At 39.7% G+C, this 26,018-nt stretch overlaps 1 long non-coding RNA gene across 2 annotated transcripts in view; it reads right to left on the bottom strand.

Moving 5' to 3' along the window:
• Positions 1 to 658: 658 nt before the first annotated feature.
• Positions 659 to 26,018, bottom strand: part of LOC124390379 — a 40,874-nt gene continuing 15,514 nt past the window's right edge. For both annotated transcript variants that reach the window (XR_006926731.1, XR_006926730.1), the window contains exons 2-3: positions 2,604 to 2,722; positions 659 to 1,595 (exon numbers count right to left, since the gene is read on the bottom strand). This is a non-coding gene — a long non-coding RNA (uncharacterized LOC124390379). The remainder of the gene's footprint in view (positions 1,596 to 2,603; positions 2,723 to 26,018) is intronic.

Genomic DNA, 26,018 nt, shown 5'->3' with positions numbered 1-26,018 from the left:
AAAGTCCATGTCCCTGCGCTTGGAATCACATTAAGATTAAGCTGATGAACATAAAAAAATGTAATGTATAAAAAAAAATCATACGATGTGTGGATGTGTTTGTGGAGAAAATCACGTTAGAGTGTGTGTTGTGTTTATCTAAAGCCTGCTGATCTACAGAGTAATACATGTGAGATCTTTTAGGCTGGAACATGATGTATGTGGAGATGTTAGCATGTTCAGAGATGTGTGTGTGTGGAAAAGACGTGGTGAAGATCAGCTCGGGTGTGTTCCTGTGGAGAGAAGCTCCTCACAGTGGATTTATTCCAGTAGAGAGGAGGGTAACTACCTGGAACGGCTTCCTGTCGGGAAAAGTGCTCTGCCTAATGTGAACCGCGCTCACACCATCACTCCGCTAAAGAGTGTGTGTGTGTGTGTGTGTGTGTGTGTGTGTGTGTGTGTGTGTGTGTGTGTGGAATAGAGTGGGAACATATCGCACACATATCTGCAAACACACACACACACACACACACACACACACACACACACACACACTCCAGCACACCGTCTAGACTGAATAAATCTGTTAATAATGCCGTTAAGTCCAGCACTAGACGCTGATTGATGAGATGATTCCACATGATTTGTTATGATTTATTACGATTTCTTTTCCTAGTTAATCCTCACGATTCATGACGATTGTGTGACAAATCCTTCTGATTGAAATGTCAGTCAGTGTTCTAATTAAAAGGTTGTAAGTTCAAATCCCAGCTGGGCCCTTGAGCAAGGCCCTTAACCATCAAATACTGGGTTGTAATCTGGCGTCTCCTAAATACCAGATCTAAATGTTATCGCGATGGGTCCTAATCAAATCGTAATGATTTAACAGTTCCTAATGAATCTTCTCATTCTTCTAAAAGGGAAGAATTGGTTTTAGACCAACAAAACATGTCCAGACCTTCAGACCCGAACAAGTACAATGAAAATAACAGGTTTATAATAAAGTTCTCATTCTAATGTGTTAATGGTTTCTACATTAACAATAGAAACAACGAGCACTGGAGACTCCTTCCTGTTTCTATAGTAACAACCTACACAGGAAGGAGTCTCCGGTGTCAGTAAAATTGGTCACATTATTTTCAAGTCAGAAAAAAAAGACTGTGAATTTCCTAATTGATTTACCATATTTCGTCATTGCCAGGTTCTTTGTCCCCTCAGCAGATGGATAGAGTATATACCAGGAAGGGGGAAAAAAAAAGAAATAAACAAGCCGCTCCCCAGCCGAGTATTTGGTTGATCGTCAGACTGAGTGATTATTTTGCGAATGTAACAGCTGTGTGAGATGGAGTGAATAGGGCAGACGTGCGTATGGCCATTCCTGCCACGCTGCCACAATAATCTCAGAGTAATAATGGCTACAGAGCGTGTGAGGAGTGTGTGAGTAGGCGGATCAGGAGGTGCGGGGAGATTAGGCCTTCGGTGGCTCAGCCGTGCCAAAGTGTAGCCATGCGTCACACCGCCGCTGTTGTTCTCCTCCGTCTCTGGAGTGAAGAGGGACACTCATGGCTCCCACTGATAACTTGTCTCACCCGGCAGACAAGCCAGGCTTACCTCAGCTCCTCACACACACACACACACACACACACACAACACATCATGGCGTATTAACTCTCTCTCACACACACACACACACACACTCCTCAAGTCAAACTACTGTACATACTTACCTTCAGCATCAGAGTTTTCAATTAAACAGTAAATGGTGAAATATTCAAACATATCGAACAAATCTGACTTTTAATCAACTCAAAATCACATCACAATTGTTTGTTAAATAATTTTAGTATATAAAATATTATTAGTAATATTAATATTTATTTAATATATATTATTATTTATATATAATAATTATATCAACTCAATTATATATATATTGATATATTAAATATAATTTACCTTTTTTATTTATTCAAAAAGTTTAATAAACAGCTTCTCATAAATGTATTAAATTGGTAATAGGGATAATTATTACTTAAAACAATATCTTTTTTAATTCATTAAAATGGGGAAATATTATTAGTAAACAAATTCATATTAATAAAAAATGTTATCAAATAAAAATATACCCTTTTTATGTATCGAAAGGGGAACACATTTTTCATGAACAGGTTTAAACAAAATGTAATTTTTGCTAAACTAAAATAATTGTAAAATATTAATATTATTAAATGGGAAAATAAATAAATACATAAATACACAAATAAATAAATTAATTAATTAATTAAAGTATTTTTCTGAATGTACAATTACAAAATAAAGCCTTTTTCTATATTTAACAGCTTTTTAAAAAGTTATTCTTATTATTCAGATTTTTTTTTTTATAATAACTATTATTATAATTTTTTTTTTTTTTTAAATAATGGCCCCCAAAAAAACATTTCATGACATCATTTAGCACAATATCACCAGTATGTTATATATTTATGCATTAATGTTATTAATGTGAAAACACTGGTCACTGGCAGACGGTTTGACGTTATGATTCTTTCCCTGAAGCTACTCTTTCAGAAGTGTTTTTCCTGCAGCGTAGCAGAGCAGCTAATCCACTAACCAGATCCACTCACCTCTCTAATCCTCCTGTTCTTCTTCCCCTTTGTCACGGGCGTCTGACAGCACCAGGTCCCAGAAGAGCAGACTCGCCCTCTAACGTACACCCCGTCCCCTCTGAAGGCATCCCACAATCCTGTGCACAAAGACATGAGGGTGAAGGGTCACTGTGTGAACAGAGGAAAAGCCTGAAGGAGAAGGTTTTGCTCATCACTCGCTCTTCTCTGATGAACACCAGACTTATCTGACATTTCACAGCACAACTAGGAACATTTTTTTTTTTTTTTTTTTATGTCAATCTATCAGGAACACCGTTGGTGCGGAAAGCTAAAGGGGGCGGAGTTAGACTCATCCATTGTAAAAGCTGTTCCATAAACACACATACACTTTCTTAATTTTTGATATTCTTTCCACAAGAATTTGACCTAAATACAGATTTAATGTGGTATGTAATTTCTGATCTCTCTGCATTTTTTCTATGTCCATATGGGTTTTTTCCTCATTTTTGCCAGATTCCTAAAATCGATAGACTGAATACTTTACCTATGAATTTCTGAATGATGAACTGGCAACCCATTCAGAGTGTAAATCCATTCCTGGGGATCAACCCTGACCAGGATAAAGTTCCTGAGCATGAACGAATGAAATGAAAGTGGAATGATGTTATTTTAAAATGCCACAATGAAATGGGGTGTGGTTTATATTTAAAAAAAAAAGACAAGTCACTTATCCAAAATGACCACCTTCCAATAATGTTCCATTGTCGGTTGTCCATGTGACAGTGGGAATGAAGTGCTTTGAGGTTGAAATAGACCATTGGGGCCAAAGATATTGTCAAATGGCACACAAATGCATAGAAAGTATGCGATAAAAGTCAATTGAGTTTCGCTTAAACTTAGAGACCCAAACCTGTTCTGTCATGATGATGATGCACAAAATCAGCTCCATGAAGATATACTTTCCTGGGATTGAATGGAAGATCTGCAACCCTAATCAACACCTTTGGGATGAATGTAAAAGCTGACTGCACCTCACCTACATTATTACCTGATTTTACTAACACCATTGTGGATGAATGAATCTCACATACATCTAGTGGAACATTTTCCCAGAAGACCCTCAATGCCAATTGAAAGATGTTTAATTCTATTGAAGTTCTGGTGCACAGCAAACACACCTGCCCATATTACCTGTGTACGCCATACAAAGTTCCACAGTAGACCGGGTTCTCTTTAATTACCCCATGAAAATTTTTTCTACTTTTCTTTTTTTCCCCAAGTCAAACTATGACCCAATCTAGGTGTACTCTGTGTTTACACCAAACTCAGGTTCTCTCTGTTTTTATTGTGGCTCTCACATAGCAATTAAACCTGTCTCTTAACACTTGTTGGCAGGAGGCACTAAGACAGGTTAAAAAAAAATCTTCTGGCTGAAGGCTATAGCACATATAATTAATTACCCTCGACAGGTATGAATTGAAAACATGATTCGCAGCTTAGAGTTATTCCGTGGTGAGTATATAGTCAAATAAGAAAAGTTAAAGCACCAGGTTTGTGATGATGTTTGAATGGAATGAAAACCTGAGTGGGCAGGAAGGAACAAAACACTGGTCTGGTGGATCAGTTGGTCTGTAAAGTTGCAGGGGTTGGAGTTAAAGAAATCAGTTCCCATTATTTTACATTTAGTCTCTATTATAATAACCTCCACTCTTCCAGGAAGATGTTCTACTAGATATTGGAGTGTGTTAATAGTACCATAATAACTATACTTACATATGAAGTACTTGAGAAATCAAACTGAAGAAAAATATCTCAGAGTACAATACAGGAAATGCTAAAAATGATCAAATATTTGACCTTTACATTAATATATGTGCATGAAAGCCAACATGCCGTTCCACTAGATTATGGGCCTCTAACGTTGTTGGAAAAAGAATCACTCGGCTGGGAAAGTCAAGTGTTGCAATACTTTTGACCATATTGTGTATCACCAATCAGTTTTTTTTTATTAGATAAGTCTTAAAGTAGATCCATGTGTATATATTCAAATAAGCATATCAGCTACAATATAGAAAATAATGCAAATAAACATCTCAGGTCTATTATTTACAATAAGAGGAAGACGTCTTGATGAAATCTGCGTCTGTCTTGAAAAAGTCAAGACATTTCCGTCTAAGAACTTGTCACATGTCTTCAATTTAAATTGCAACCTTTTGAAAAGGACCTGCTCATTGAAGAGGAAGTGTCACATGAAGGCAAAATAACCAACAAATTTTATTTCATTCAAATGAATTAGTCTGAACAGGTCAGAGCAGTTTATAGGGAACAATCGCAAGATATTTATTGGACATTTGGGTTTTTAAACTAATGTCGAGATCAGGGGTCTTTTACACAAAGCACCGGCATGGGTGCGGGTTTTTATTCCAACCAATCAACTGCCACAAATGATAGTCATTGGAAATGAAAATCATTAGAATGATTAGTATTTGGTGTGGACTTGTTTGGTTGGAAAGAAAACCTTCACCCACATCAGCCCTTGTGTAAACGATTGGACACTCCCTGGTTAAGATCCTTTAATTGTAAGATTTCAATCCTGGTTAAGGCCCTGATTCTTTGGTTTGTATACTAAAAGTCAATTCCTGGTATTTAACGCACAACTGTGGTCCTTATGGTTTTTATGTGCACATTAGCTAAACAATTAGGTTGCAGACTGAGTGTACTTGTGTTACGGACAAAAGAGGATAAGCAAAGGCTTTTTTTTATTTTTCTCCTGAGATTTACCAGACACTTCCTAAATCAATCACGCTGATTTGCAGACAAGATGAAGAGAAAGGGAAAAGCCCATTCCTCCTCTGCCACCCCTCCCCCTCCTGCACAACTTACAGGCCTACATGTTTAGAGAAAGTGTCTAGACGTTTATTTGTGTGTTGTGTCTCTGGAGTGCTCTTTGAAAGCTCGGGGTGGCCCCTCTGTCAGGTGGGCCTGTCTGCCTGTTGGCTTGGAGGTTCCAGGTGAGCTGGATGGGGGTGTGGTTCTAATGGTGGAGCTTTGATGTGGTGCCCGTCTTGGCCTGTTCTCTCCTCGAGCCTTTTGGCTGCCACTCTGTCTATAGCACCAGACCAGACCAGTCCAGACTGGACCAGGTAAACCTGAGGCCTCTTCTTACCTCCACACACACACACATTTACTTGCTTGCTCTTTTTTATCCTCCTCGCTTTCTTTCCTTGCAGCGTGACACGGAAGGTGCCAAGCCATTTTCAAGGCTACAATGGGAGTCTTGTTGCTCTGCCTCCCACACTCCCATTTCTCTGGTTACTGACAAGACAGCTCGGCAGTAATTTCATAGTTATTATGCTTTGGGCAATAACCCGAGCGTCGAAAAAAAAAAAACGAAAGAAAGAAAGCGACGGCTCAGGTATAACTCGGGTTGAAGGTTATGTAAAAGATAGCGTGATGAATGAAGCGCAATTATACACTGTTATTCTTCTTCCAAGTCCCCTCGCTCACGGATTCCAGGGCCTCCAGTGCGCTAATAGGAAGTCGGTAGCGTCCAAGCTTTCAAACCACAGGTTAATTTCTTGACATTTCCATTCCATTAACATAACACAGATGGCCAGCGCAGAACTTAATTCCTGCTATGTTTACTCGGTTCAAGCTTCTGGTTCCCCGCTGGAATCAGCTGATCCGGTGTGGAATTCATGCACACAGGAGGGGAGGGGGTTTGGGGGTAAGGGAGAAAGGGAGGTAGCTACGTGTGCCAACGTTTAGCATCCAGCTGAGGAGAGCGTATATTTGGGCGTTTAGCGTATGTTGTTTTAATATGAACACCTGTACCCCTGTTCATTCACGAAAGCATCAGCGCAACGCATCATATGTTGACATCCAACATCGGAATGCGCAAAAATGTCTTCTTTAAGCGTGACAGGATTTTTTGTGGCAAAAAACTACTCTGGGATTTTTGAACGGGGCAAAAGAGGAATACTACGGCACTTTCTGGTGTTCTGAAAGGCTCCAGTATCTGATCTACTAATTACACTTTACAACCATGGTGAGTAGAAAAGCACCCCAAAAGAGGTGAAACATCACACTGGGTTATACTCTTGTCAGTCAAGATCTAAGCCTATAATGAACCTACATCAGGCTGAAAACTAGACAGTTTTTTCTCGGTTCCCAAAAAGTGCAGGAGTTCCTAATAAACTGGACGTTTGATGCACACACATGCCTTCACACTTTCACTGCAATTTTTTTTGCACAATAAAGATGCAGAGACAGCAGATGTGCATCTTCCAGATATCTCATGAGTCTTACAAAGTATGAGCACTAACATTTTCAACTTTTTTTTTCCCTTCTCACCTCTACTTAAAGATGCCTGGAAGATGAAAGCGTTCTGGTCTTGCCTTATCACTGTCTTTAGAGCTTCCCAAAACCTTTGGCAGTTCCCCTCTTCCAGGAGAAGCAGCGTTTAGGATTATAGTTCTAAGGACAACCCTGACTATTCACACTTGGCATTAGCGAGACAGCCTCACTACAAGAAGGATATTTTTTATTCCTTCAATTTAACTTTAATTACCCAAATCTCTGTGAGGGCACACAAGAAAAGCCCAGGCATTTGTGTCAAGGAGATTACCAGACTGCCCTGCCAAGTCCGCGCGACGCTGCATCGTTAGATAGAATTCAAATTCAAATCCAAGCTAAAGACAGTGCAGCTGTCACCCCCCCGGCCTGCAAAGCCCCGTTTGGATCAAAAATTAGCTGTCCTCCCTCTGCCTGCTCCTTCCTCTCATCTTCTTCCTCTTCCCCCCAAGGACTTTAATCCCCCTCCCTCAAAGCAGTCTGACAGCTAAAATAAAGCCATAAAAATGCCAAAATAATTAGTAATTAAAAATAAATTTCAGTGTTTGTTTTTATATCTATTCCTAGTCAGCTGGTTAGAACTGCATAGGTGTCCTGCTACATTAGCCCCCAACCATGTTTGATTCAACTCAAGTGATATGTCTGTGGTAGGATCATCTATATTTTACGGTTATTTGAAGACAGGTGCCTGAAAACATGTCAAGGGGACATGGGGAGGTAAAACATGGAAGCACTTCAAGATATAAATCTTTGTTGTCTCCAGTACAAGATATGGATCGTATACAGTTGATAAAAAAAAACTCTCATCTTTGCAATCATGAGAGAACGGGATGGATTAACGTTTGCATTTGGATTATCTACATCCCAGAGCCTGGTAAAAGGTAGCTTTGCTGCCTCATAGCTCTCGAACCACTGGTTCTGGGAAGTGCTAGCTCAGGGGTTTAAAAGTTGGACTGATAATCTGTTGGTTTTGAGTTCAATAACCAGCACCATGAATTTCCACTACCGCTCAGCTGTATAAATGAGATAACTGTCGCTCTTATATTTAGATTTACATTTACAGCGTTTAGCAGACGCTCTTATCCAGAGTGACGTACAAAAGTGCTTTGAGTTTTTATCAATGAATAAATCAAAACTCGCCAGATTACAAATTTAAGATATCAACCTAAAACTCTGTTGAGAGGATTTCTAGCATGTTTTTTAATAAATAGAAACAAAGATAAAACAAAAAAGTGCTAGTTTAAGTGTGTTTTACGAAGAGGTAGGTCTTCACCAGTCGCTTGAATTTAGATCTGGAGAACAGCATCTGCAAAATGCTGTGATTTCATACGAAAATGGTTCCACCATGAGTCACTATCAATGTGAACTTGATCATGTCCATGTGTCTTTTCTCTGGGTTTTCTGGTTTTCTCCAACCTGCAAAGAACATAACATGGCTATTCTAGATCACCCCATGTGTAAGGGTGTGTAAGGTGTTCTCAACCAGTGACCCTGTATGAAATAAAGCATCTGCAACATCTACATACAACATTTTATTTTGCATTTTTGGGACCCCTGTTTGTTTTGGTTTCAAGCTCAAATACCTGCAGTGGACCAGGTACTGAAAATCCTTCACAAACGGCCCAGGTATTCCAAAGACACCTTTGTGTCCCAGTCATAACTATCTAACTTCCCTTATTCCCTACTTCCAGTACAATTCTTTACCATGCACCAAAAAAATAATTAGGGAACAAAATCCTAGGAATAACAGACCCGAACACCATTTGGTTAGCTTCTGAAGAAGTCGCATGTTTCCGATAATTCAAGGTTGCACTGCGAGTTCCAGGAACCTTGCAGTGTTAGTGCATGGCATGAGGTTGGGACATCGTCTAGAACAGCCAAGCATACAAGCTCTGAATACAAGTTCAAAGGGAAGCACTGACCTGGTCCTGATTAAAAAGCCACCCATCCCGGGGCATGTTTTTTTGGCTGAAGTCTTATAGGCGGCGGCACTAAATAGGGTAAACAGATTCGCACTATGGGACGGAGTCATGGCATGGCAAGCTGATTATAAAGTTCAACTGGCTAATCGTGGAGAAGATATGCAGTGGCAGAAATGTCATGGTGCAAATACACCATGTCAAATGAAGAAGAAGAACATGAAGAAGAAAAAGAAGAAGAAAGGAGCAATTATATCCTGGAGGAGTTTCCTTTCTGCTTTGCCTTGACTTCTAACGAGCCGCAAAAGCCAACTTAATAACCCTCCCCCTACCACACACACACATACACACACACCCTCGCTGTCTCTCCTGGCCTCAGGGAGGGTGGGCCGATTAATATCTGCCTACCTTGTTACCTAATTCATTATGGAATAGTAGTTAATTTGATTTGATATTATTTTAATAAAATTCTGTAATATATTAGATTGTTTCAGGCTATCAAAATAATTTTCCAATTATTACGGTTACTCAACCAAGGCTCTTTTTTTCCCCTTTGTGAGCGGCAGTGGGTCTGACTTGGAATACATTAGCTCCTACAACTCCATCCCCGGCTAAGGGAAGAAGAAATATATATGCATGATTACACCAGAAATGTTATTACTGGTAATGTGCTGCCTGCAGTACTCAGCAAACAGCCCCACAGATTGATGCGTGATTGGCACAACATGGAGTCATGGAAAAAAAAAAGACAATTCGATTATGTCCTCATGAAAAAAAAACAACATCAGATTCACTTTTATGCTAATAAACGAGGCCTCGTGCTTTTTTGCGTTTGTTAATTAGGGGCACGCTCGAACAACTCTGCCCTTCTGGTCGCATCATGGAAATGGTAGCTTCCGCTCGAACCGAATCGGCTGATGACCCTCCAGGCTCATGTTGTCAAGTCGACTGATACTGCGTTAAATCCCAACCTTCATTGAACGTTTGAGGATCTTTGCACTCACTGTGTATTTTAGAGGTAGAAACTCTACAGTGAAACTCCTCCTAAACCCTGATACTGGAGACTCCTTCCAAAAAACTGCTTTTATCTAAAAATAAATCTCTGTTCTGACCAATCAGAACTGAGTGTTGGACGATTATGTGTACGGTTTTCCAGCCATCTCACTTTCTTTTTTCGCCGGACTCTGTTCGTCCCGTCTCCCGAGGCTCTTTGGCGGACATCGCTTCCTCAACTGTCCTCACGGTATAGTTTAGTCTGAGAACTTTATTTTGTTGGATGCAGACCAGAGAACAGTGCACAATAAGTGACTACTAATTAACACCCTCTCATTGCTGTAACATTGTTGGAATCCATTTTCATTAAAACTCTTCTGCCAGACTGGGGACCAACGTTTTCGGAAAAAAGATCCTAAGAGAGCTGCTTAAGAATCGTCATGGGGAGGTCACGATCCTCCCAGTGGACACTCCCTCGCTTTCAATTCCGACCTCTGGTCTCACACAAAGAAATGCCCCCCTTCTCCAAAATGGAAAGCGCCAATTTCCGCAAGTCTCCTGCTGAAGTACAGACCATTTGGCAATGAAGAAACGTCTTGTTTTTCTCTTTTTGATGAGTGTTAAGCTGGCACTGCGTGGACTCTAGCTCCATAAAATCTGTAAAGGAAGTGATTCTCTATCAATTAATTACATATCTTTTTTACTTTCTTGAACATTTCCTGCAAACTTTTCTTTCTTTTTTTTTCAAAGATGTGATGAACTTGCAGAACCACAGATAAAATGAAGAACAGAAAATACAGTAGATTAAGGTTTTAAGGCTGAAGCAATGTCCATGCTACTTTTTTAATGGCCCAGTTTTCAGTGTTATTTTGATGCTTTTTTTTTTTGCTGTGATTAATAGATAAATATCTTTTGGTTCAAACTGGGTTGTGTTCAAAATCTAAAATCAGGTCATTCATCTTGCTATCGATAGCATGCACAAGGACCTGTCTGGGTCAGCAGTATATTTACTAATGTGATCGTAAAAAATAAAAAACAAAAGATTTCAATATTTTTTTATGCCACTGACGAATCCATTTGGGTGACTTCTTAATAACAAATCCTGCGCTGGGCAATACCTTCTCTTTTCAAAACATGTACAATCTGAATGTTACATGAATATTCATTGCCTTTACACATGAAACAATAAGAACTGATGATTTCTAACAGAAAGTGTCGGTTATTAAGGCTCTGGTTTACTGATCAGAGAGTCAAGTTTTCAATCCCTGGCACCCCCCAAGCTGCCACTCTTTGGCTCCCTGAGCAAGGCTCTTAACCCTCTGTGTTCACAGGCTGACCCTGTGCTCAAACCCCAGATTCCTAACATCACTGAGATATGCGAAGAAAGAATATCACTGTGCTGTAATGCACATGCCACAAGTATAAAGTACCTTTAGAACAGAAAAGGAAGGTTACGATATTAAAAGCAGGACTGATTGCATGAACTTTGATAATCTCTCTAATATGGTCATAATAATACTGCTGATATCATGTCTAATTTGCCAAGTTCAACTCATGAAACTGATCAAATTAAGGTTATCTATCCAGCTCCAGAATCTATACATCTCACCTATAACTCTATGGAGTCCAGAAAATATGTGGGACCTCATGTCCCTGTCAAGCTGGATGGGAAAAAAAAAAGCTGCAATGTATTATTCCAATGACACACTCGTTTCTAAAGTAATTTTTCCACATGGCGTGCTGTTTTTTGAAGGCAACTGCATGCTGGAGGATAAGACCCTTCGCCAGGCTTTCCTCCTCGGCCTGATTTGAATAAGGAGCTTTGAATTAAGTGGACAGGCCCCCTTAGACAACCAGGGGTGTGCTTTTAAGAAAGCGACCGTGTCAGACAAAGTAATTTTGATTGACGTTATGAGGAAATTTTCAGGCCGGCTGATTTAATTGTGAGTGCCAGGGGGTATCATTGGGGGCCAGGTAATGGCGCATTTTTGGAGGGATGTTTTGATCTGGGCTTCTCCCTGTGGCACCCGTCCGCACGGGCACCGCAGGCCAGAGGGCAGGAGAACAAAGGCACCTTTATGTCTGTGAATTTCACGTCCTCTGCTTTGAAAACAAATGGGCAGTTGCAGTGCGGAATGGATTCCCAAGCCCATTTGATGTGAAGTCTTTAGTGTCAAGAGTAGCATATTCATTGATAAAAGGACAGCAAGGAGAGGGAAGGAGAGCAAGTGAGGGATGGGGTAAGGGGAGGCAGCTGCATCTTCTTACAAACAGGCTGACTGGGGTCTTGGACGGAAGAGGAGTGAATGGGTTTTTTGAAATGGGCCTGGAGGATTTGGGTGGAGAGTTCAATGCGAGACAGATTGAGCAGAGCTTGGATGGAGTGGAAGTGGAAAAGCTAGAAAAAATAGCTGGACCTGGTTTTTTGAGATCAACCCTGTGTCTGGAGATTATAAGTTCACAAGTCTCAACATGAATCAGGGCTGACCTTGCGATCGACTTAGTGGCCAGTCAGACAATCTTACAGCAAAGGGCTTGGGACTAGTGAGCATTTTCAGCTAGTGCTAATGCCTCAAGATACACAAGTACACTGATACATGAGCATCCATTCCATGAACATCTATGTGGAATCGCATAGTGCTCTTGAACACTTGTCCAGAAGAGAATGGGAGTCCTTATTTGCGTAGGGTATCTCTCAAGACCTTTTCCTTATGTAATTTTTCTCACTATCACTACCTTTTAAAAGCTTATTATACATCTTAATTTCTGCAAAGTGTTTTTTTTTATATTATTTTTGAAGGAGGTGCAGCTCTTAGCTAAGGGGCCAACCGCAGTTTTGCATCTTCTTCCTCTAACTATGCAGATTCCTTCTGGTTGTCTGGATGAACCCCAGCTTCTCAATTGCTCCGAGGTGTAAAGACATTTCTATGATGTTTCGCAATTGATTGGCTTCTCATGCCAGGTGTATTACCACTCATTTTCACATCTACAACTTGTACTTCACTTGTAATTAAGTGTACTTCACTGGCCCTTGTTCTGAAGAACCCCTGTCCTGCACAGTTTCTCTTCTCTAACACACATTTAATCTTTGAGAGGGCTATTAATTATTTGGTTATTTAGATCATGTGTGGTGGGAGCAGGGGACGCACTACCATACGAGGACAGAGGATCCTCCAGGACAGTTAAATTACAGTTGGTCTGTAAATGTATTTATATTCCATTTTTGTGATCTCTCATCATAGTATCATGGGAAGTAATCATTCCCGTGTGATCTGTGTTTGTTTTGAAAGAGTGGTTTTATTTTATCTCCAGTAGTCATCTCATCATGTAAAATATCAGAGCAATTTTTGACTCTAATGTTGCCAAGACCTGTGTAGGATCAATTGTGGACAAATTTCACATTTGGATGTAGATTTATGCATAGGTTTAAAAATGAGGTTTTGAGTGTATTTGGGGTTTGTTACAGAGACTGTTTTGTACTTATTGCAATTTCTACAGCTATCTCCATATGGAGACTATATAAACAAGGTCTTTTGGGAAACAATCAAAAACTTAAGCAAGAGGAAACTCCATATGTGGAATCAACTTCACAAAAAATACTTTTTACATTCAAAGAGAACTGTACAGAAGACCAGTGGGGTTGGGATGCTCATTGAAATCACATCAGGGACCCTGATCAATGGGCAGTAGTTTTTGAGAATGTGACTGGCAACCATTTCAATGCTGCAAAGAAAAAGATGCTTTGGGCACTGTTGCTTGGTCCCATGGTGTTGTAGAATTTAAGCATTAAGCAACAATATATAGTGGAAGGAAAAAAATGGTTATATATGAGATACACTTTATGGGCAAAGTATTAGGACAACTGACCTATATTCATGTTCATATGGTCATATGTGTTTTTTCCTCTAACTGTTACCACAATGTACAAGTGTAGAGGATGTCTCTGGATCCTCTCAGACCCAAACCTGTTCCAGCATGATGGTGTTCCTGTGCACAAAACCAGCTCCAGAAAGCAAGAAGATATTATTTATCAGTTGAAGTAAAAGATCTCCTGCTATAAAGCTCTGACCTCAACCCTCTTGAACTCTATAGTTTTTTATTCAGTATCTGACTTTTCGAACACTGTGGCAAAAATCTTCACAAGCACACTCCAAAATCTTGAACATCTTTCCAGAAATTTGGAGCTTATTATAACAAATGGGGATTAAATGTGGAGCAGGATGCCCAAAGTGTACATACTAATCTTATGGTCCGATGTTTAGACCTTCATATAAGACCTTGACAAAAACAAAAGCGACATAGGTTGATGAGAATGGACAGAAAAGTACCAGAACTGTGGCCACATACCCCCCAATAGCAAACTTCCAGGAACATGGCTTCAGTTATTTCCAGTTTGGTGGACATTGAACAACCTAGATGGTTTTACTGTTGCTGAGGGTTCCTGAGACCCTACAAGTCTGTAAAAATTGACCAATATTACACTGACGCTTTTATCCATTTTCACCTGTTGTGTTCCGTCCGGGTTTATTAGATAAGAACAAAATGCAGTAAGCATTAATACACAATTTCCCAAACGTATCCTTAATTGCTTCTCATTTTGACGTGGGGAATTTGCAAAGCAGTTTTGCAAAGTGAACAAAACGTCTAACACACCCATCCCACCCGACAAAAAAAAATCTCTTTCAAATCCATCTAACACCATCCTAAATGTGTGCCTCGACTTCAATAGAGAAATTGTCTCATTTCATTTGATTATTTTTGGATGGCATAGATCAAAGCCTTATTGCTGGCACCGCATCGCCAACCTGCCCGTGTAAACGCGTTTTGGAACGTACGATTTTAGCCTGTGATTATTTAACCGGGGCCGCGTTGTTGATTTTATTATAATAGTCAATAATCTTCTCTATTCCCCAGATTTAGTTAATCTGCCTAATTACAAATTAGCATTCTCCGCATACCAGTCCTAGATTTCCAAATTAACACCCCCGCTTCCAGGGGACGGTGAATCAACCACGCTTGCTAATTCCTCCGCAGACCGAACGATGCACGGCAGATCGCTCTCCTCCTCCTCCTCCTACTCCTCCTCCTTCATTCATGCCCTTCTTTTCTGATTTTCTTCCCCCCCCAATTGTTTGCTGCAGAGTGATGAAGGAAAACATGAGGAGACTCCAGTGTTGGCATCCTCACACACTCTTTTGCTCTACACACACAGACACACACACACATTAATGCATGTGAGTGCTTCGATCAGGGGCATTAATAACAATTAGGAAGCTAAGTGTTGAGGTGGGGCCTGAACGCTGCCTCTCGACTCTCAGAGGTTGGAATATTGGCAGTGACTGACGATCGTTTGGTGGCGTAGCCTCGGAAATGTCTTTAATTAGCGAGGAAGGAGGAAAATCCAGGCTGGATGAAGCCTGTGGTTCGTTCGGTAAAGGAAGATTATAAAGCTAAATGCTATGAAGCTTCATCGATTTGGAGTTTAATATGTATATACACACTGTGTTTGTGTTTGTGTGTGTATATATATATATATATATATATATATATATATATATATATATATATATATATATATATATATATATATGGCAGCCTGAAAGATCTTACTGCAGCTGAATTTTGGCAAAAAATAGGCGAGATGATGATGAGGCTCGTGTTTTAAACTCTCACTTCCTGTTAGAAACTAAAATGAAGTTTCTTTTACATTTGTCAGATTTTAGTGAAACTTGAAGAAAATACATTAGAATTCATTATAGAAACATGAAAATTAATAAGATGTTTATTTAACATCATTTAAAGAGTGTCCAATATCAGTGCTTCCTAACAGTCTGGAAACGTTTTAGACGAGAAGAGGCTGGTGAGGAGCTGAAACTCAAAAAGTTTCAAGACTCGCTCTGTTTACAAGAAAGTACTTCATTTATCTACGTTTCCACACTTTCACCTTTAAAACAGTCCCCTTGCACAGTAATATAGCGCCCCCAGCGATCTTCTGAAATGTGTCCGGGAAGTCTTCCTTTCGAAGCTTGTCGAGCACCTTCTGCGATTCACGCCGGATCACTACAATCAGTGAGTTTTGAGCTGGATCTTCATCTTTGGGAAGAGGGTGAAGTCCGCAAAAGAATCTGGCAAGTGAGGTGGGTGCGGAAGTGAGATCGCATTATTTCCGGTAAGAATGCTGGAGAGCCTGGTGACAGGGTGCAGATGTTCTCAGAATAGCAGACGTGGTAACTTACGCGATCAGAATAGCACGAGTTGCACAGCTCCTGATGCACACAAGACGACTGACTTATGAAGGTCGGTGCTCCCTGTGACTGTGCATGCAGCCTAGTGCTGCCATCTGTTGGCGAATTAAAAAAGGAGTCTAGAAACATTTTATTACCGCCTCGTACTTTGAAACACTTCAGCATGAGCTGTTATAGGGAAACAATTCATTTCGACGTTATAACGTCATATTGTTCATGTTTTACTTCCACCTTGTGGATGAGATGCACGTAAAGGGAAAGTAAAAATGAGTCTATCAGGTCATCCTTTTCTTTATCAGCTCAGCACTGAAATAAATAAGGAAAGCGGGGAAAAATCCTGTACACCAGTGCAGTATATGTTGCCTTGCGTTATCAAACATCAAGCATTAGCTTGGCTGTGTTTACACTGTTTGCAACATCCCTCCTGCGGCCAAAGTGTTTGATTTGCTCCAGATCTGACGGTCAAAAGATTGAGCTCTTCGCCGTTGCTCTCTGTGCAGCCGCAGAGCCTCCAAATCCCCACTTACAGCATGAAAGTACGAGACGGTAGAAGGGAGTTTGAAAAAAAGGGATAGAAAAAAAATCCCATCTCCGTAGTCCCACGTCAAATACAGATTCGAGGGCAACGAGAGGAGAGATAAACAGATTTGAAAAAGCAATCAACATTTCCCTAAAGCTCGGAAGCTGATTTGCATCCGATTCCGAGATCATGTTTTATTTATCAGTAATCACGACCAATCAGGGGAGAAATTAATCAATGAAGGCGCGAGCAGCAGCGATATCCGGCCATCTGGGGGGTCACACTTATCCGCCGCTCGAGCCCCAGCACACTCGGCTCACTCCTCCTCGCTCCTGGGCGCCCACTCCTGCCTACATCACCCTCCCCCTTCTCTTTTTTCCGCTACGTTTGTCATGGGCCCATATTTAGGTGACTGATTTTTTTTTTTTTCTTTCCCAATGAGCTCTAAGGAACTCCATATGGCCAGGATCAAAGGTGTTGCTGGGTGCATGGTTCTGCTTTATTGCCAGCCGCTGCTGTTAATTAGAAAACAAGATCAGAGGCAGTATTAAAATCCAATTAAATTGATATGAACAGATTGCCAAGTGATGTTCGCTAATGTATAATTGAGCACCATGCAAATTTCACTGGCTGCCTTTTGTTTTTCCGTGTCTCCCCGTCTATCTCTCTCGCGCAGAATGAGCAATGGAGCTTGAAAGTTTTTTTTTTTTTTTTTTCTTCTTCCTCCTTTTTCTTCATCTTCTTCTTTTCAAGATAAACAAGTTAATGCTTTGAGATGGGGGTGTTGCTTTCATCAGCCGGGTTATGAGTGATATCCTCCCTGATGGCGAGGTGATGCGGAGCATGCGGTGGCTCTGAGGCGGCATTAACCCAGCATTCCACGGGATCTCGCTCGCAAAAACAGAGACTAAACAGAGACGTGCGTGGACATGCCTGCAGGACTGAGAGGCCGGAGAGCCCCGGGGACTTCGCTTGAACCGTGAAGTCGAACCCACACACAAACACACACACATGAATCGGATGAAACTGAGCTGATATTAGACAGGGCGCTTTTTAAAAAGAAGGGAACTTGAACTGATAGTGCACTGTGAACACTGTAATTACAGCAAACAACTGCAATGTATTAGATAATATATAATAATACAACATTGCTTTGAAGAAAAGTGACTTACAGTACAGTAGAACTTATAAGGTTAAGCTTCTTACTTTAGAGACACAAACCATGGCATGGATTCAATAATACAACCTTCTGATATCTAAAGCAAAGTTTAAAGCAAATCTCTTTTGTGTGTGTGTTTGTTTGTGTGTGTGTGTGTGTGTGTGTGTGTGTGTGTGTGTGTGTGTGTGTGTGTGTGTGTGTGTTTTAAATTAGTAAATTTAGTAAATATATTTTTTTAAATGTAGCCAATTACTACATGTTCCTAACTACAGGTTGTCTCTCACGTCGAAATGACAATTTACATTTAAGCACAACCATAATAGAGAGAGAGAGAGAGAGAGAGAGAGAGAGAGAGAGAGAGAGAGAGAGAGAGAAAGAGAAAGATCACTGTAGAGGAATGAAACACATTGCAGGTGCTTTTATAGTAAAATATTTACCAACAAATTCTTTATTTTATAATGGCATATTAGTGCCACGTTAAAAAAAAGTAAAACGGCAATATGAGAATTAATTCGATATATTATATATATATAAACTATGACAAGAAATTCTAAATATTTCAAGAATAAAGTCAAGATATTTAAAAAGAAAATTCGAAATATTTTGAGAATAAAGTCAAAGATTTTTAGGAGTCAAAATTATAAGAATAAATTTTAAATAGTTTGAAAAGAAAGTCGAAATTATGAGAATAACGTCAAAATACTTTTAGAATAAATTCATAGCAATACGAGATTAAAGTAGTAATATTTTGAGAAAAATCACAGAATTGCAATAAACATTTCGCTGTTTTGTATAAATTGGATGTTGAGGATTTGGTTAAATCCTATTTTAGATTCGGATTTATCAATAAAGAAATTTTTGTCTATTGGCGTATAATCTGAACGAACATCGCAGCTTTTGTGTAGAAAACTTAATTCAAAAATGAAAAAAAATCTGACTGAAGGAAATTGCCTCATTTATGAAGTCTGAAATGGCGACCACTGGTTCAGTCAAAGGATATCGACAGTTACATCTTTGTGCTGTTCGAAGAGGAGATGTTGCTTCTCAAGTGATTATGATAAATTGAAGACTTTATTCTCGTAAATGTGACTTTTCCTCAAAATATTACGACTTCATTCTCTTATTGCTTTGACTTTAATCTCGCGATCTGTCATCATATACAACAACAACATGACGTGTGCGGTTTTTATTATTGATTACAGGGCAGCAGATTGAATTTTATATTCATTTATAGTTACGATTACTTTTGCCATGTCATTTCGGTAGATGGAGGATGCAAATGGGGAAAAAATAAACAGGCAGAAAAATCTAATGGTAATCCAAGTCCGTGAACATAAAACAAGCGTGGGTCAGGAGATGAGCAAACATCATCAACTGGGCAAAAGATGTGAACGAGAACGTGAAAACCAAAACCAAATTCAAAAACCACAATGAGGGCTTGATAAATTGTAGAAAACAAAATCCACTGAACGAATTACTTTGCAAAAATTAACACCAAACCCAAGAATATAAATACGCAAGTGAGAACAGCTGTGAATGGAATGGACCAATGAAAAGACAGGGTTGCAGACATTACATAAACAAGAGTGCATGGCAATACAAAGAAAGAGAGGAATATGAAAGTTGCTGCGAGCTAGCATTTGTGCTACACACTGGAGAGGACGGTGTGAGAGTTCTGAGGTTTTGACAACTTTCACTGTTCTTTCACAAGTGTCGCTTTTTAATCGTGTTAAAAGTTTAGAGTTTTGTAAAAAACCTGAGGTAAAAGCACATGAAAGCCATGAAGACTGGGACAAAGTGTAGACTCCTGGGCACTCTTTCCAAAAATCACCATATTTACAATTAGTTTGTGTAGGATTACCACGTCGTAACATATTACAACAAGTAAATCGACCGGCCTCTGTGGAATCAGATGCAAAAGTTTGACGTCGCCAAGGAATTTATATGATGAGGAGATGGATCAGGGCCAAACATGAGCATGATGTCGCTGTGACAAAACAATTTCCAAAGCTTGTGCCTGATCAATAGATATTTGAAATCGCATTAAATGTACACTATAAAGTTCGACTGGTGCTAATAAGGAGCATTGTTCAGGTGTGAATGCGGCTAGTGAAAGCCTTAATCCTAAATCTGTGTGTGTGTGTGTGTGTGTGTGTGTGTGTATGTATGTGTGCATGTGTGTGTATCCCTTCCCCAACGCCCCCAGATCTGCCCGGGCACTGCATGAAGCCAAAGTGCATGCAGCTGGAGGGCTTTGTCTCTCCGTCCCTCCTCCACGACTGCATCTGAAAGGTCCTCGCAGTCAAGTGAAAAGGAGGCGAAGGGGAAAAAAAATCCTTCAAGTCACATAATAGCATGCTAATGTGATTGTCAGGAAATAAAACTTGAGTATCGGAAATTGCGCCAAAAGCTCCGCCGTAAATCGGCCCCAAAAAAGGAAAGATGCTCCTCGTTTTTTATGAATAGCAATAAAAAAAAAACCTCGATAATTCGCAATAAAAGGGGATAAGGGAGTATGTAAAGCGTGTACGGGTCGACACGACGTGAGCCCAGTCAGGGTTTTTTTTTTTTCTTTTTTCATTTACACAGTGATACGGATATCACAGAGAGAAATCAGCTCTATTCACACACTTCACTCGTTACTGTTCTGGAGCGAGCGGAGGAATAAAAGCGCGCTTGACTCGTTACATAAACGAAGGTGTATTTCATTTTGAATGCCTTTAATAATAATATATTTCAATGATAAATAATGTCGTAAAAATGCATTCATATTAAATGTTAAAATCATGTAAAATAACTGCGGGTACATAACAAGACATCAAATGTGTTATATGATTTAGCAGTTTTAATAAATAATTTTATAGAATCACTTTTGGAAGTGAAGTACAAAATCTTGATAGATGAATTACCATGTAAATGTAAACTTAAATGAGGAAAATATATTAAATATGCTATGAAAATATATTAACAATAAAGTATATAAGTAGTGAATTATACAGATCCTGTCAGTGAATGACTGGAAGAAAGTTCTAGACAGATGGGAAACATTTTTGCTTTAGGAGAAGAATTTGTGTAAGATGGAGAACAGGAGAGAAGATGTGATCAGACTGCCTCACAGCTTAATGTTTTGGGCTTGTTTTGGAGCAGGGAAGTTTGGAGACTTATTCTAGGTGAGAGGAACCAACATGGCAACCATTGCTTACTTCAACATACACCATGCAATTCCGTCTAGACTGCGGCTCATTGGAACCAACTTCACTGTACAACAAGACAACGACCTGAAGCGTACCGCCGGCGTACCGCCGAGAACTCAACAAAAACCCCTCAAAAAAGTTATAGGCTGATTTATTTTAAATTGTAATCTAGCATACCAGTGTAGATTTATTCATTGCTAGAAGCTCAAAGCACTTTTTGTACGTCGTTCTGGACACTGGTCACAAATGTAAATGTAAATGTAAGCCTTATTTAGAGAGCAAACAGTCGTCTGGAGTTTTATCTATCATGGAACGACCTGCCCGGACACTGCACCCAAATCCTATTGAACTGCTCTGGGATGAACTGGATCACAAGAAAGAAAGAAATCTCCAACTATTGAAGAACATCTTTGCCAAGTTTTACCAGAGGCACGGCAAAGTGTTTCAGCTAAACATTTAGAGAAAAACGAACTGTCCGAATGCCAAGAGTGTGTAAAAGCTGTTCTTCATGCTAAGTGAGGATTCTTCAATGAAAATTAAGTAGAACATCTGGATATTTATCTGTAAATCTTTATAGCGTTACATTACCGATTTTGTTGCATAGAAACAAACATGCACATGTCTCTCAAAACCATAAAAGACTTTCCAAACTTTTGACAGGCGCTGTAACTTAGTGTTATAGTGAAGTATGTTGTAAGTACAGTGTAATAGTGGTGTAATAAATTTCAGGTAACACTGAAGTATATTGTGAGTACAGTGTTTTAGTAAAATGTACCTTATGTAGAGTGCAATAGTGAAGTAAAGATAATAGATTATTGCATTCTGTAAAACACATTTAATTTCTACCTGGTTCAAAAACTATATATATATATATATATATATATATATATATATATATATATATATATATATATATATATATATATATCCCTAACCCTAGATAGTACAAAGTATAAAGTATAGTACAAAGCCAGCTCCATGAAGATGAGTGGATTTCCTGCTTCAAACCTCTGACACCAACCATTCCTCCTCACCTCACCTACCTGACTTTACTAACACACTCGTGGCTGAATGAATCTCCACAAATCTCCACAAGAAATACTCCAAAATCTTGTGAAACATCTTCCCAGAAGAGTGAAGATCATTATAACAGCAAATAGAGATTAATATGGGATGTTAAAAAACACATACCAATCTTAAAGTTAGGTGTCCACAAAGTTTTTGTCCACACACTCTACATATCATTAAGGTCACGTTTTCCATATTTAAACATGTAGACAAATATCGAAATATAGAAGATGGAAATGTACAGTAGCTTTGAAATATTACAATTAAACAAATTTATAATGGTCAATTGTTAATTAATAATAAACAATGTGGCCTCCAACTTAGCATGCATTTCACAAGTCCTAATGTATGGCTGTAGCATGACTGTACGTCCAATACCGCTAAATTATGCAGCGGAAAATTCTCTCTTTATTAAAGTCATATTTCGCCGTGGCAGATGGTTTCGCACCGGGCCAGAGCGGGGAGTGTAATTAAACGCGACACCTTTGCCTGCTCCAGTTTCCTGTGCAGGCCAACGTGACGACGGTGTGTTAGCTCAGGTGCCGTCAGCTCTGTCACCGACGCCTAACGTTCCTCGCTGCACTGCGCTGCACTGCTCTGTGTGTGTGTGTGTGTGTGTGTGTGTGTGTGTATGTGTTGTTTTTAAGAATAACTATCAGCCCATTCATGTTGTATAAACCAACCGTATTACTTCATAAAGCACATAATAAAATGCTGTGTGATGAAATGTATATCGAAATATACAACCCATATCTGTTACACATTCCTAACGGCTTCCGAGGGCATTTTATAATTGAAATACACCTACGATGACAATAAACGGGCTATATTTATGCAGCGTTTTTAAAATAATTGCTTCTAATTAAAGAATGTCAAGCAGCTCCCAAACCCCCCCCTCCACCTCCTGAGATGAAATTTCCCACCGGAGAGATGCACTTCAGAAGATGGGAACACTTTTAATAATCTGTTTTGATCTGTTAATACTGTATTATCTACCTAAATGGGGGAAAAAACCTTACAGTTGTTATATTTTTTTGAGTTGATTAAGCAAAAGCGTTGAAAGGCCCGCGTGGCAATAAAAGTATATTACGCACACGTTTATTGCTCTTTTTATTCAGATCATTTGACTTTCGAGACCCTGGAGCTAATAATGTGAGACTAATATTCAATAGCTTTTTCTCAAATGAGTATTACAATGTAAAATGGTGATTGCATCAGATTTTTTCCTCCTCTCTCTCTCTTTCTCTCTTTCTTACTCTCTTTGCTCATCTGTGCTATATTTTTTAAATTAGTTTGTGGGGTGACCTGCTCGGCTTTGACCTTGACAGACCTGAAATGACAGTTGAGTGTTTCCTATAGCTTCAATCGTTTATATTTACTAAGTGATTCGGTGTAATTACACACACATTCACACACTAACACTCATTTTTCCCTACCTTCCACACACACACACACACACACACACACACACACACACACACACACACTGTAGCTTATTTTCTGTTTGCACAAATGTGAGACGCTCACCTCCTAAATACGGCCGAGCAGCAAACAGAGATGAGGAGAAAATGGAAATGCGAGTACGACGCGTGCTCAGGCACATGATATGACACCTGATTGGCCCAGATATCAACGGATAAAATATTCATAAAGTGACATAAAAAAAGAGAGAATTTGGTTTCGCTATAATGAGGTTGGAGTATTTTATCCTGCCATCACTGCCCCACTGACACACTTAACAAAAACCTCAGTGCCACGTCCCACCCAAAGTGTGTGTGTGTGTGTGTGTGTGTGTGTGTGTGTGTGTGTGTGTGTGTGTGTGTCAAGTGAAGTAACCTCACAAAGACCTAATATAACTACAGCTTTTAACACGCCAGCTGCTTCTGATTGACCTGATCGTGGGAGCAACTTTTGACCAAGCTTTTTTTTTAAGGCCAAAAATGAAGATGTAATTAGTAAATCATCAGAATTCCTACAAAAAAAAATAATTCTGGGAAAAAAAAGACTTCAGCCCCCCAGTAGACAGTAGCTTGTTGGCTAAGCAAAGTTAATACTGTTACCCTTTATTTTTATTCCACATATGAAGATTATGAAGTGTTTTATTGGCAACTCGCAATCTAATACATGTTTATTGACATCTCATACTTTTCATCCCGCAATTGTTACATCAGTTAGATCAAGTGAGCATTTGAAAGCACTTGCATTGTAGCAGCTATAATGTAGCAGCTGAAAACTAAAGGCCATCACCAGACCCCAGTATTAATTTTTTTGTTCTTTTTCATTTTAACTTATAAGAGAAAAACGGGCAGGCATAAGGATTTCCCAAGGGTTTGACAAGGGCCAAATTGTGACGTCTAGACGACTAGGTCAGAGCATCACCAATACAATGTGTTGTTTCCGTTCTGCAGTGGTCAGTATCTATCAAAAGAGGAAGGAAGTGGTCATGGGCATCCAAGGCACATTGATGCACGTGAGGAGCGAATGCTGGCCGTGTGGTCTGATCCAACAGATGAGCTCCTGTAGCTCAAATTGCTGAAGAAGTTAATGCTGTTAATTCTCGTTAAGTCGCCACTGTTTTAGCAGCAAAATATTAGGCTGGTGGTCATAATGTTATGCCTGTTCAGTGTATGTTGTTTATATGGTTGAAATGACAATAAAAGCTTCTTGACTTGAATATAAAACCTACTCTCCGAACTGCATTTGACTAATTAGAATCAAGGATTAAACAGCAGGGGGATGGATGTGTTACTTTCCTGTAAAAAAAAAAAAGCACAGACCACCAACCACCACCACCAACCCTGCATATAAAGTTCATTTGTCTAGTGTACTTGAAATATGTCGTTTGAGGAAAGTTTTTTTTTTCATAGGGTGAAGGAGACACAACAATCTTGTAGCTCTATATATGCTTTAGCAGATTGTCTAAACTGGATGTAAATGGAGCAAATTCCTTTAAAGCTTCAAAGCCCCCCTCTCCATTCTCAGTACTGTCCGTGCGTTTTTATCTAAATAAAGTTTGAAGGCTTCAGAAAAAAGGAATGAAGCAAGAGGGATGGCTACCAACTGTACGTTTGGCACGGTTGGCATGTTCGGCTGTCCCCTTGTTTGCCAGCACTCGCAAGACAAGTCCGCTCCATCTCCAGGTGCCTCTGCCCAGGAATACAGTGCGTTCTTTTGGAAAGGTGTGCTGACTGAAATAACTGTGGGCATTTCTGCCACACCTCAACTGGCACGGCTTAGCGCTGCTACTTCCACAGACGAAAACAAGAAAGAAATTCTCAGAGGCTCATACTAGATCTGTCTTACACACACACACACACTAACAGGCATCTCAGGAAGCCAACGATCCAGCGACAGTGCCAGGGATCGGGTGCGGATGCCAGACTGCCCCCTGCTGTAATAATCTGGAAGAATTACACCAAGAAGAGGGGGAGGAGGAGGGCGGCTGGAGAAAGATTTTTTTAAAGGGATATAAAACTCTGCCTGGCAAGCGTATAAAGCTCAACATGAGTGTGTGGCTCTCTCTCGATTCTGCATCACAATGAATGACATCACGCGCACACACAAAAAAAGACCTGGCGATGGCTGAATTAGAGTCTTTTGTGAGGACAGACCTTGGCACATTTCACCTTAATGAGTGGCTTCCAGCTCTGCGTCACTCAATAACCCCAACCCCCCCCCCAACCCCTTCAATTTTCTTCCTTTTTTTTCTTAATGGATTATTGCTTTTCTGATTTGCCTGAATCCTTTGGCTCTTGCCCCAAGCTCTCCATGTTACCAGCTTGGCCTTGGTCAGCCACAAAAAGTGTGTGAGACCAAAATTTGCTCCAAATGTACCACAGGGGAATAAAAGGGAATGCTGGGGGAAAGAGTAAAATAAAAAACCACAATGGCTAAGCTGCTTTGTTGTATCACAGTAATTAAATTCATTTTTTTCCCCTTTGCCTTTTTTTTTGTTTCCGTAAAACCAACCGTCGTAAAATTT

Source organism: Silurus meridionalis, chromosome 8 (genome assembly GCF_014805685.1).
Source record: "Silurus meridionalis isolate SWU-2019-XX chromosome 8, ASM1480568v1, whole genome shotgun sequence".
NCBI lineage: Eukaryota > Metazoa > Chordata > Actinopteri > Siluriformes > Siluridae > Silurus > Silurus meridionalis.
Note: the sequence above shows the minus strand (reverse complement) of the source record. Positions and strands in the feature narration are given on the sequence as shown.